The sequence below is a fragment of the Puma concolor genome, chromosome B2 (assembly GCF_028749965.1).
Source record: "Puma concolor isolate L17-30 chromosome B2, mPumCon1.1.hap2, whole genome shotgun sequence".
Lineage (NCBI taxonomy): Eukaryota > Metazoa > Chordata > Mammalia > Carnivora > Felidae > Puma > Puma concolor.
The window spans coordinates 25,532,671-25,545,498 of record NC_141671.1 but is presented as its reverse complement, the minus strand read 5'-3'; the positions used below and the strand labels follow the sequence as shown (position 1 = coordinate 25,545,498).

General features: G+C 42.3%; 1 long non-coding RNA gene across 1 annotated transcript in view; it reads left to right on the top strand.

Annotated features, from left to right (window-relative positions):
* LOC147580802 (uncharacterized) overlaps nt 1-12,828 on the top strand; it is a 103,096-nt gene that overhangs the window by 12,964 nt on the left and 77,304 nt on the right. Inside the window, exon 2 of the long non-coding RNA XR_015251115.1 lies at nt 613-1,596. This is a non-coding gene — a long non-coding RNA (uncharacterized LOC147580802). The remainder of the gene's footprint in view (nt 1-612; nt 1,597-12,828) is intronic.

Sequence of the window (12,828 nt, the reverse complement as noted above, 5' to 3'; positions counted from 1 at the left end):
CCATGGTGCTCCGGAAAGCAAGTTTTAAAGACGTCAAGTAACTTGCCCAAGGTCGCACATATCAGAACCAGGACTCAACCTCACAGCAGAACTCAGGACTCTGGTTCACTACAGTAACCGCCCTCCCTCCAGCCCCACACCACCCCCATCCCTGGCTCTGATAGGAGTAAACTCCACAAAGCAGGGATTTGTGGTTCCCTCATCTCTGTGATTCGGTTGGATGAATGTCCAGATCTGACAGGGCTCATCCCCAGCCAGAGGGCTGCTTCCCCTTTCTCTCTCCATCTTCTCAGCACAGAGTCACACTTGGTGGGCTTCCTTGGCCCCTGTGAGTGCCCTTGCTTCTGGGACCAGTTTCCTCTCTGTTCTAACATCAGTGACCTTAGGAAACCCCAAAGTGCTCCCTACAGGAAAATGTCCACTTATAGATCCTCAGGCCATTACTGTCACCCACTGCCCTCCCTGGAGACACCTCTGAGCCCTTTAAGCACTCCAGGAATTGTTTACCTAGTCAAGGGGATAATTTCGGCATTAACCTTCAGTCAATGAACAAAACAGAACTCTAGACAATGAGGTCTTCTTATAAATTTGCCTGATTCTCTTTTGTTCCAGGTTCAGAAATATTCTCCCACTGAAAAGTCTCTGGAGTATAAAATTCTGTCTCTCCCTCTCCATCTTCATTGTATGAGATGCCCAGAAAATCCCGCTGTTGCAAATGGAACTAACTAGAAGCACAGGTGAAATACTTCAATCCCTCACTTTTCTTTAGAGGCCTTAGGGATTCACCTTCTGGGCTGGAGCCAGAGCTGGTTTGAGTCATCAAGGGAGCCAAACATACCTCCCGAGATCCTCGGGAAACTTTCTGCAGAAAAGATCCAAAAAAGGAGAATCTAAACTCTATTACCTGTGAATCTATTTTTTGTTTTTGCCTTCCCCCCCCCCCCAATTCATTTAAAAATGTCTTGCATCAGGTGAGACTTTTACATACAGAAAGAGATATTTTTAAACGAGCGGGCCTGAATGTGTACCTATGAATCTCTCTCCTCTTCAACAGAGGACGATAGTCTTAGGAAAAAGGTGCAGCCATTGTTCAAACCTTTTCTGGCCCTCTTTTCTTGAAATTGCATTTGGAGTCTGCAACACATCCTCTTGAATATTTTCTCTTGTGATTTTTTTTTTAATGCTCTTGACTTTAAGAAAAGTAGCTAAAGTCAATTTAAACCAGGTTTAGTGATTAAACTGAGAAATACCATTTGGGGCTAAAAATGATCTGTGAGTATAAAATAAGGAGGAAGAAGGTCTTTTGTTGTCCTTAAGGTGGTTCTGACAGTAATGATTTTCTTCTGAGGCACAGGAAAGCTTTTCAGGGGAGGCACCCTCACCTTGGTAAAAAGGCAATTCGAGATCAGGCTGTGGCTAGCTGCTAAAGAGCTTTCTTTCTTCTCTGTTCCCGCTTTACAATACTGCCCCTTTTTGATCTTTGCCCAGTGTTTATCCTTCACATTTTCATTTAATGAGAATGACAACTGTCTGAACCCCAAGAGGAATTGGTGAAGAATTTAAATCCTTCCTTGCATGTATGTCCTCTACATAAAGGTATGTGTGATATTTGCTATTACTGGTTACTCGGATGGGCCTCACTTTCTAACAGCGGGAAGATAAAAGGATAGAATACAAAGTCCTGTTCCTTTGGGTTCTCTCTTCCTCGCTTTTTATTTTTCCCCTTTCAAAGGAGTAAACATGTGATGGGTGCCCCGTTCACATTCCCCTACCTAATTAAACCTCAGGGTGTGAAATCTTGTCGATGGCAGTTTGGCAAGTTTCAACACCACGAACCCTTATCAATAGTTTGATGGGGATCTTCGGTCACTTCAGGGTAACATGCTAATCAGCTACTTAAGCCTTCTGGGGAAACTAATTCAGGTGGGTCCCCTTCCTCTTCTAGTTACCATGGTTTCTGGATTCCATCAGAAGTCTCTCATTTTCCCCTTCAACATCGATTGCTTACTCCCTTCTGGAAGTGTCCACACTGGAATTCAGCCTCACTGTTTGAAGTTCTGTGTTGCTAAGAGATGCTGTTTTGCAGTAAACCCAAGTGTGAACACACACTAAGTAAGGCCTTTCTGTACCTCTGCAAATATCCACTTGTGCTTATGCCCAGGGCAAGGAGGACATTCTTTTCATTTGTTTCAAGAGCTAGGTGGCCACCAATGGCGGCTGGTCAAAATATAAGACGGGAAGAAGCAGCTTGTTCAGGGTTGAGCTTGCTACTGTATTTACTAGTGCACCGCATCTGGTTTTCTTCCAAGACAATAAAAATAATAATAATTTCTCCCTCTCTCAGGAAGAAAATGCGATTTTTAAAGGATAACAAGTAATGAAGCTGAATGGCGTCTCTAGTCACCTATCTTAAGCCTCCTTTTCTGGGAGAGGAAACTGAGGCCCCAGAGAAATGGAATCCTTTGACTTAAATCAGTTCATCACAGGTCAGCCTAGGACTAGAGCTCAGTTTTTCCGACTCCCCGTAATACATCCTTGGTGCTGCCTCCCTGGGAACTGAAATTGTGTAGAATATCTTATGATCGATAATAATACCATTGACATACAATCAACAGGGCATTTTTCCCTTTAGCAGAAATGATGGATTTATACCAATGATTCTCCTCCTTCATCACTCTGTAAACAAATAACTTATATGTATTAAAATAGGCTCTCTCTGAGTTCCTCCAGAGACTTCAAGCTCTTTGAAGACCCAAGGGTGCATCCTTCATATCCTGTGCTTAGTAGGGACTCAGTAAATGGTGAGTGGATGGATGGATAACACAAGGCGAAACCACCTCACCCACAAGAGACTGCAGGGACTCCCCCATTAGGCCAATGAATTTAAACAGCCACAGGCAGAAGTAAGTACTACCATGTTTACCTCTGTTATTTTGATGGAGATGGCTTATTTTAAGAATATCAATGCAATAAAGTAAATCAAAATCCAAAATAAAATGTCACTCATCCGAAGTTTCACTGTATCTCCACATTTTTAAGTATATGAGTCCCGGAAAGAAAGACTGTTCTTCTGAAAACGCTAGGCTCTTTCATGAATTCTGCCTTGCTTGAAATTTCTGCCTTTTTCAAAATTTCTGTCTTTTTCAATCAACCTCTGACCTCACTCTGATTCTAGGAAGAGCTGACTTATGTCCCCAGGGAATCATTTCACAAATATCTGAGAGCTGCACACAAACGAGGCAACAAATAGACCAGGCTCCCATGACTCAGCACTAATTTAGAGCCACACAGGTTGGTGGTTTGTTTGGGGGTTTGTCAGGGGGCCCAGGGCTTCTGTGGAGAAGGAAACTCCTCTTTCTTTCTGGCAACATAATTAAAATTCTAGACCTACACAAAGTGAAAGAGCTTTGCAAAGCTGAAAACAGTGCAAATGTTCCTTATTATATTAGTACTATTCTTGTACTAATGTACTCACAGATCTGATGACTAAATGTCAGGAGAAGTGAGTATTCCTGGAAGGTGGTGTTTTTTTCAGAAGGGCTTGAGGGTCACCCATTGGGAGGGGTGGGCATTGGACATTCCTTTGAGGCAGCCTGGGGGAATTAAACCTCAGGATCTGGGCTTCTTACATCACCGGAATCTTACACAGATGGCTCCTCCTTTCTATTGATACCTTTGGGCATTACATGTTTTTTTTTTTTTAATTTTTTTAATGTTTTATTCATTTTTTGGGAGACAGAGTATGAGTTGGGGAGGGGCAGAGAGAGAGGGAGACACAGAATCTGAAGGAGGCTCCAGGCTCTGAGCTGTCAGCACAGAGGTGGACATAGGGCTCGAACTCACGAACCACAAGATCATGACCTGAGCCAAAGGCGGACGCTTAATGCCCTGAGCCACCCAGGCTCCCCTTACATGTTTCTAATGCTTAAACCATGTGGTTGTTAGATGGTGTTTGTAAATAGAATAAAAGATTTCTACTGCTTTTGTGACTGCTACCAAGGACATTTTATGTATCTTGAGGGGGGAAAAAGCCTTTTCATAAAATGTTGTTTGAACCAGGCAACTGAAGATAGGACTCACTCCTTACTCAGGCCCACATCCCTCCTTTGTGATTGCCTATGACTGACTGTAAGTATTGATTCTAGTGCTGACTTCTTGTTTTCTAGACTTATAGGTGGAAATTGTGCAATTAATTCAAATTGAATACACTTTATTAGCTGGTGATGGCAAACATTATTAGGTGGTCATGCTTTTCACGGGATTGCTGGGATTACTTTTATAGCAAGAGAAATGAAGTTGCTGCCAAAGATATCATATGGTGGGAATGTCCACAGACATATTTTTGTTTACATGACACTGTGGAAAACCCTAAAACAATGAGAGGTAAGGCTATCCTGCACAGCCTTTTAGACTTTCTTTGGAATTTGTAGATACTGAAATTATAAACTTAAATTATGTGCATTTACCTGGGGAGAAGACCCACATCTTTATCAGGCTTTCAAATGGGGCCCAGACTTCTGGAAAGATTAAGAGTTCCTGAAGTAGAGACATTTTTAACACTGCTTGACTAAGGTGTGCCATTAAAAACCAAACTGAAACAAAACAAAAAAACAGCACTTTGCTACAAAATTTTAAGCATGCATGTTTTCTTTTTTTTTTTTTTCAGCGTTTATTTATTTTTGGGACAGAGAGAGACAGAGCATGAACGGGGGAGGGGCAGAGAGAGAGGGAGACACAGAATCGGAAACAGGCTCCAGGCTCCGAGCCATCAGCCCAGAGCCTGACGCGGGGCTCGAACTCACGGACCGCGAGATCGTGACCTGGCTGAAGTCGGACGCTTAACTGACTGCGCCACCCAGGCGCCCCAAGCATGCATGTTTTCTTAAATGCTGAAAATTTAAAAGCATATTTAATTTATTTTATATTTAGAGCCTAAAAAGGTGGTAAGACATTGATTCCATGTATTAAAGTGCTTTAGAACTAGACATTCCCATCCCCTGGATGAACAGTTTTAACATGAATGATGGCCAGTCGTGGCTAAAAATGTGGGTCTTGTGGATTCGTGGAACATTCCTTGAATTTATGCCCAATGCCATATATTGTGAAAAGGACGACTGTCTAAAGGCTTATAATGGGAGACTAACAAGGAATTCACAGTCCAGTTAGCAAATGATAATAACGCTGCAGGTTTTGAGAAAACAACTCTTGACCTACACAGGGGTTCAAAGAAACCTTAGAACAGGCAATCATTTAACTACATCCAGATTAGAGTTTTAGGAGTTGGCTGGTAATAGGGACAGCGGGCAGGAGGGATTGCAGCAGGAGCAGTTTCCGGGAGGCGGCTCAGACTTTAATGTACATTAGGAGTTACCTGGGGCTTGTCAAAATGCAGATTCTGAATCTTTGGGTCTGGGCGGGACCTGAGATCCACATGTTCAAGAAGCCGCTAGTGATCGATGTTGGTCATCCCCACTTTGAATCTCAAGGGAGGAGAATAGGTGTACCAGGCTGTTTGGGGACCAGCACGTAGCTCAGGGTGGCTGGGGCTCAAGGAGGGCTCAGGGTGGGTTTGCTCCAGATAGATGCCTGGAAGAGCCTCTCTCTCTCTGAAATATTTCAAACATGTAGAAAAGAACAGAGAATAGTATAAGCATGTACCATCCGGACTTTACAAATGTGGGCATATCTACTTTGTGGTTTTTAGAGATACTTTGGAATTCCTTTCACTTCCTCCACCATCCTGCCCTTTACCTTCCCCTCAGCATCCCCTCCTCAGATCCTGGTGTCTATCTTTTCCATCCGTGCTTTTATGTTTTTACGTGTATATTTGCAAATGATCAATATGTACTGATGTTTGTATTTTAGATAAATGACACTTCATACGGTTTTATGCACCTTATGTTTTTATTCAATTCTATATTTTCCAAATTTGTCTTGCTTGATACTTGGAGATCTAGTACATTTATTTTGAACTGCTATTTTAGTATTACTTGTACAAAGTTATTACAATAATTCATTCATTTCCCTATTGGTGAAGATTTGGGTTGTTCATTCTCCCCACCCCACCCCCCAATTGTTCATTCTTACAAACAATAATTTAGAGGGGTTTTTGCATATACTGGATACTAACCTTCTATCATTTCCAAGCATTGTTAATATCTTCTCCAGGTCTATGGCTTGTTTTGTTGCTGGTATTGGTTTTACCTTTATTATGGTGACTTTCGTTAGATGAAAGTATTAAATTTTAATGTAGTCCAATTTGTCAACCCTTTTCTATTGTTGTTTGTGCTTTTTAGATCTTGTTTAAGAAATCATAAAGTTATGTTCTCTAACTCAGGATTTTAATGCAACATTGTGGGTAAACTCGACTGAGGTTTTCTTAACTATTTTCTGAGCTATTAATACAATGATGTCTCTTTACAATAGTTGCTGCACAGATGTAGTCTAGTTTGATCTGTTTCTCTGGAAGGCTGGTAAGTTCTTCTCAGTGGAAACAAAGGCAAGACCTGATGCTGTCCATCTTATTTCTTAATTTTGGTTTTTAAGTGTATTGCCCACTTCTGGGGTCTTTGGCTGGTACTCCCTGATAGGTGGGAGAATTCCCTAACTCTCCCAGAATCTTCAGCTCCAGCCCCACACAGGATGAATGCTCCTGCCCAAGTCGCCTCTCTGCATGCCTCCTGTTCTCCCTGATTTCCACTGGTATTTCTCCTTGTCCTTTCAGTTCTGCGGGCTGGCAATAGCTTCTCTCTGCTGCCAGACTCTGGGTACCTTAACACCCCTATGTCTTTTCAACAGTTCTCCATTTTTTTGGACACCAACTGGATGTCCCATAATTCAGCTCAATCCTGACACTAACCACCCAGAGTTAGCACAGACTAAGGGGCTCAGCCCCACAAGACTGCCCCTCTCCACCCCCGCCCCTGCCGCTTCAGATGGCAGCTGCAAATCCCAGGTCTCCAGGTGACCCATACTTCTGTCCAACTTGGTTACAAATTCAGGGATTCCCACAACACACCATCAGGTTTGATAACCTACTAGAATGACTGATAGAACTCAGGAAAGTACTATACCTACAACTAAAGTTTTATTATAAAGTATATAACTCAGAAGCAGCCAAATGGAAGAGATGTGTAGGGCAAGGTCTGTGGAGGTCCTGAGTACAGGCACTTCTGTTCTTATGGAGATGGGGTGAAATACCCTCCCAATGCATCAATATGTTCACCAGACAGTCCCCTGGGCCTTTTTGTTCAGTTTTTGTGGAGGTTTTGTTACTTCCACACAATTGATTAAATCATTGGCCGTTGATGGTTGAACTCAACCTCCAAGCTCTCTCTTCTCCCAGGAGGTCAGAGAGTGGGGCTGAAATTTCCAGCCCTCTAGTCATGTGGTGGTTCCTCTGTGGACCAGCACCATCCTAAAGATGTCTAAGGGCCCACCAATAGTTGCCTTATTAGCATAAACTCAGGTATGGTCAAAAGGGGCTCATTATAAATAACAAAAGACATGCCCATCACTCAGGAAATACTAAGAATTTTAGAATCTCTGTATCAAGAATGGACGACAAAGACCAAATAAAAATTTTTAAGTTTATTTATTTATTTTTAGAGGCAAGGGGCAGAGAGAGGGGGAGAGAATGTCAAGCAGACTCCATGCTGTCAGCACAGAGCCCAACACGGGCTTGAATTCATGAACTGTGAGATCATGACCTGAGCAGAAACCAAGAGTTAGATGCTTAACTGACTAAGCCACCCAAGCACCCCAATAATTTTTTTTATTATACCACATCAATCCCCAGTTGTTTCCCCTAATCCTACCCACACCTTCTGATGAATTGTCTGGTGAAATTTGTTTCCCACCTGTATACCCACAGGTTCCTGCAGACACAGGGGCCATTCTCGGTACCCCCATGAGCACATACCATCATATTTGTAACACCACGTTGTGGCATCCTGTATGCCTACTTGTGTTCTTTGTGTTCTTCTCTAAATTGTAGACTCCTTGAGGCAGAAATGTGTCCTTTTCTCCCCTGTATTCCCAACATTCTAGCCCAGTATCTGGCCCATAATGGCTGTCAATCATTTTTTTGATTAGTGAATGGTTTCATTCTTCATTCTGGGCATCCATTCATTCAGTATCTCCTGTGTAAGAGGCTTCCCTAAGTGCTGGGTAGACAAATTCACTGCTAGCTAGGTCATGACATTCTAGGGAGCTTGGATTTCATCTTGGAGTAGACAGAAAGACTGCCCAGGTTCACCTACATTTCTACCAAACCTTAGACATACCTCAGAAGCAGCACGGGTCTCCTTCACAGACACGGAGATAACCTGTAGCAGTGATGACCCTACCATGGCTCTCTGGCTGGGGACAGTCTTTGCTACTCTACCCTTCATGGTGCAGCGACCTCATTGGCCTATCTTCTAATACCTAAGGAGCAATGGTTTATTTGATTCTGAAATGGTTCATCCCCTTGGAGAGGACATAAACTCTGCAGAGTTTTCTCTCTGACTGAGTGGAAAGAGGGTAGAAGGTCGGATCTCCAACCCTGCCTAGTTCAAATCCTATCTCTCCACTCATTTGGGCAAATTACTTAATTCAGTTTGTATCTGCCTCAGTTTCTGCATCTATAAAATGGGGGTAGCAATAATACTTACCTCTTAGAATTAATTTGAGGATTAAACGAACACTTAGAGGATGTTGTAAATATCTAATAAATGTCATCTGCAATTAGCACTTCTTGTTTATAATCATCCTATTGGTGGGGGGAAATAAAATATATCCCCATGTGCACAGAGGAATGCTGGAGAGACATACCAGGAACTATTAAGTAAGAGGCGGGAGACTGACTTTTTAATGCCAAATTTTTAAATCATTTTTTCACATGTTCTGAGTTTTAACCATGTGTATCTATTTTAAAAACTCTTCTCTGTTATATCTGACAGATTTCAAAATCTTTCCTCTGTATATATCTATAAGTATCTGAAGCTGAACACACACACACACACACACACACACACACAATTTTATACTCCTCCACCTCTATCCTGCCTCACTACTCATGGGTCATGATAAACATTTCCAGTGGCTTGTCTTGCAACCTCTCTGTTCATCGAGGTTGTGATAGAAAATGAGCCTTGGAATTAATGGCTGGGGCAGAACACATCCCATTGGCAATGTCCTATTTATGTGAACTTGTACTTCCATCATTGATGGCAGTGAAAAACAAATATCAAAGCAGGGCCTGGATTTAAAATGATTTGAATACATTATAGAACATTAATTCCATAGAGGCTTTCAAACCAGACTGATCAGGCATTTGAAAATCATTTATCTTAAGTGGGTCTCTGAAATGTACCAGGACATTAAAAATGACAGTGAATTATGTTTGCTTCATGTTTTACATTAAAAATAATCAGATGCATCACAATTCCTGTTCAGGGTAAGGGCATTTTTCTAATCCCATAATTAGCTCTGTGAGCATCCAAAATAACATCTAATTCCAGTCTTTTGAATAGCCACCTCTTTTTAAAAAGCCAGCTAATGTATGCGTTTGCAGACACAAAGACCAAAATAAATCAAGTGGTACCGCTTTGGTACCCTTAGGTGATGGGATATGGGAGAAAGAAATGAGAAAAGGAAGTCATGGCTGGCATCTCCAGCTTTGGGAACTTGATAGCTCCCTTCCTCATTTATCTGTTGAGTCTTCTGTCCCACAAACAATCCTACTGATGTGGGAGATTGTGTGCCCAGCTTTGGCAACACAGATTAAGAGGGGCTTCTGGCCCTTAGGGAGTTCGTTGTCTAATGGGAGAGACAAAATAGAATGACAGTGACAAAAGTGAGAAAAGTACTCAGAGTGACAAAAGTACTCTTAGAGCATACAGAAGTGAGATGCCTGTCAACATAGGTAAATCTGCTTGTAACTATTTATTGGTTTAATTTTCTTAAGTATTTTTCTTGTCTGAGATGATACGTGGCAGTTTTCTGTTTGCTTCGTAATTCAAGGTATGATGCTTGAGGCATGAAATCTAGCAATACTAACTTAGCAATGCTTTGTGCATGCATGCAGGACCTCACTCATCAAACATTCACTTCATGTAGGCTCTATGCTCATTTCTGGGAATACTGAGGATTCACAGGATCTTAGTTTGTGGTTTAATCATCAAACAGCTTACTACCTTCTGATATTATGGTTCCATAACCTTGAACAACAAATCCCCATACTGGAGAGTGTAAGTAGGGTTATTGAGAACCTGGGGAATTATAAATGAGAGCCCAGTGACTGACACCCAAAGCCCCAAGTAGTCTGGGTTGAGTGTGCCCCTCCCCGCTTTGTGCATGGCAGGCCCCACCACCCAATCAGGCCATGCTGAAACTGGACAGTGCTGAGACTCCTTTGCAACACAGTATTTGCTACCCTTGGTCTCTGTTCTAAAACACCGTGCCCCCCAAAGCAGTAAAAAAAAGTACCCAAAAAAGAGGATGCTACCATTCCTGCACTTACCAGCAGGCAAGAGATTAGTATGAGGGGTGTGTCCCCAGGGATGAGGATAGAGATGGGCTTTGGTCGTTTGACTGTTAAACCTGGAAGGCTGTGACTAGGAATCCCTTAGGTGTGCAGGGTACTGAAATGCCTCCGCATTCACGATTGGATCTAACCCTTTATACAACTCTGGGGAAAGGTCATGTTTCCCTGGACCACAAAACTGAGAGCTAATGTAGTTAAATGGCTTTCCAAGAAGGAAGGGCCAGGATGAGAGCAGAAGTTGACCTGAATAAGGTCCAGTGCTCATTCCATGTTGTCACCTAAAACAGACACATACTGCTATGGACTGAATTGTGGAAAGGGTTTCTTATGTTGAAGCCCTAACCCCGAGTGTCATTGTTATTTGAAGATGGGGCACTTAAGAAGGTAATTAAGGTCAAATGAGGTCATAAGGGTAGGGCTCTAACCTGACAGAACTGGTGTTCCTATAAGAGGAAGAGATGCCAGAGATCGCTCTCTCTCCACACATGCACAGAGAAGAGGCCATGTGAGGACATAGCAAGAAGTGGCCCCCTACAAGCCAGGAAGAGAGCACTTACCAGGAGCTTAATTTGCCGACACCTTGATCTTAGACTTCTTGCTTCCAGCACTGGGAGGAAATACGTTTTTACTGTTTAAGCCACACAGTCCATGGCATTTTGTATGGTAGCCGGGACAGACTAATACAGATTTTGGTACCAAGAATTGGTGTGCTCTGCAAAAAGCCCCCCACAACGTGGAAATGGCCTTGGAACTGGGTGATGGGGAGGAGCTGGGCGAGTTTCAAGGTGCATGCCAGAAAAGCCTAGGTTTCCCTGATGTGACCGTTGGTAGAAATATGGGTGTTAAAGGCGATTCTGGTGAGGCATCAGGAAGAAAAGAGAAGAGCTAGAGAGAAAGCCTCTGTCATCGTAGAGAATATGTATGTCACCATGAACAAAATGTTGGTAGAAATATAGACAGGAATGAGGAACAACATTGGAAACTGGAGGAAAGACAATCCTTACTATAAAGTGGTAAAGAACTTGGCTGAACTGGCTGAATTTGGTAACCTCTCTCTTCCTCTCGCTACCCCTCTCCCCTTGGGTGTGCTCTCTCTCTCTCTCAAAGTAAGTAAATAAACATTTAAATATATACCTTTTTTATTATTCTTAAAAATTGTGCTAAAATATATAGGTATCAGAAAATTTAACCATTTTAACTATTCTTCACATGTACAGCTCAGTGACATCAAGGACATTCACAATGTTGTTTAACTATCACCACCATGTATGACCAGAACTTTTTAATCTTTTCAAATGAAAGTCTCTACCTATTGATCACTAACTTCCCATCCCTCCTTCCCCAGCCCCTGGCAACCACACTTCTATTTTCTGTCTCTATGAATTTGATTACTTTAGGAACCTTGTATGAATAGAACTATCCAGTATTGTTCTCTTTGTGTTTGGCTTAGTCCACTCAGGACAATGTCTTCAAGATTCATCCACGATGTAGCATGTGTCAGAATTTCTTTTCTTTTTAAGGCTGGATCATATTCCTTTGTATGTATAGACAACGTTTTGTTTTTCCATTAATCCCTCCATTGACATTTGGGTTGCTCCCACCTTTGGTTGCTGTGAACATGGCCATACAAATGTGTCTATTTGAGTCACTGCTTCCGATTTCTCTCTCCTAGCATGTTTTTCTGTAAGTGAACCAAAGCACTTCTTCAACATATTGCTTAGAAATATCCTCAGCTAAATATCCAATTTTATTGCTTGCAGGATTTACCTTCCACAAAATACGGTTCAGCCAAGCTTTTTTTTTTTTTTTTTTTTTTACTTTTGTAACATTTATTTATTTTTGAGAGAGAGAGGGAGACAGAGTGCGAGCCGGGGAGGGGCAGGGAGAAAGGGAGACACAGAATCTGAAGCAGGCTCTAGGGTCTGAGCTGTCAGCACAGAGCCCTATGCGGGGTTTGAACCCACAAACTGCAAGATCGTGACCTGAGCCTAAATCAAGAGTCAGACGCTCAACTGACTGAGCCACCCAGGTGCCCCTAAAAAACTATTTTTTTAAAAAAAGGAAGAAAATAACTCTTCAGCTCATTTTTATGACACAAGAATTTGCCCTACACTTTTAACCTAGCAGCGTCAAATCTTTTTACCTCTCTTACCTAAAGCCTCTCTTTTCTCCATCCGTTGCATCTGATCTATTACCAAATCCTTCCATTTTCACCTTGGAGTTGTTCTTTCTTTCCCATCCCCACCCCAGCTACCCCAGGCCAGGCCAGCACCTCCTAAAGCCTACCCTACTCCTCCTAA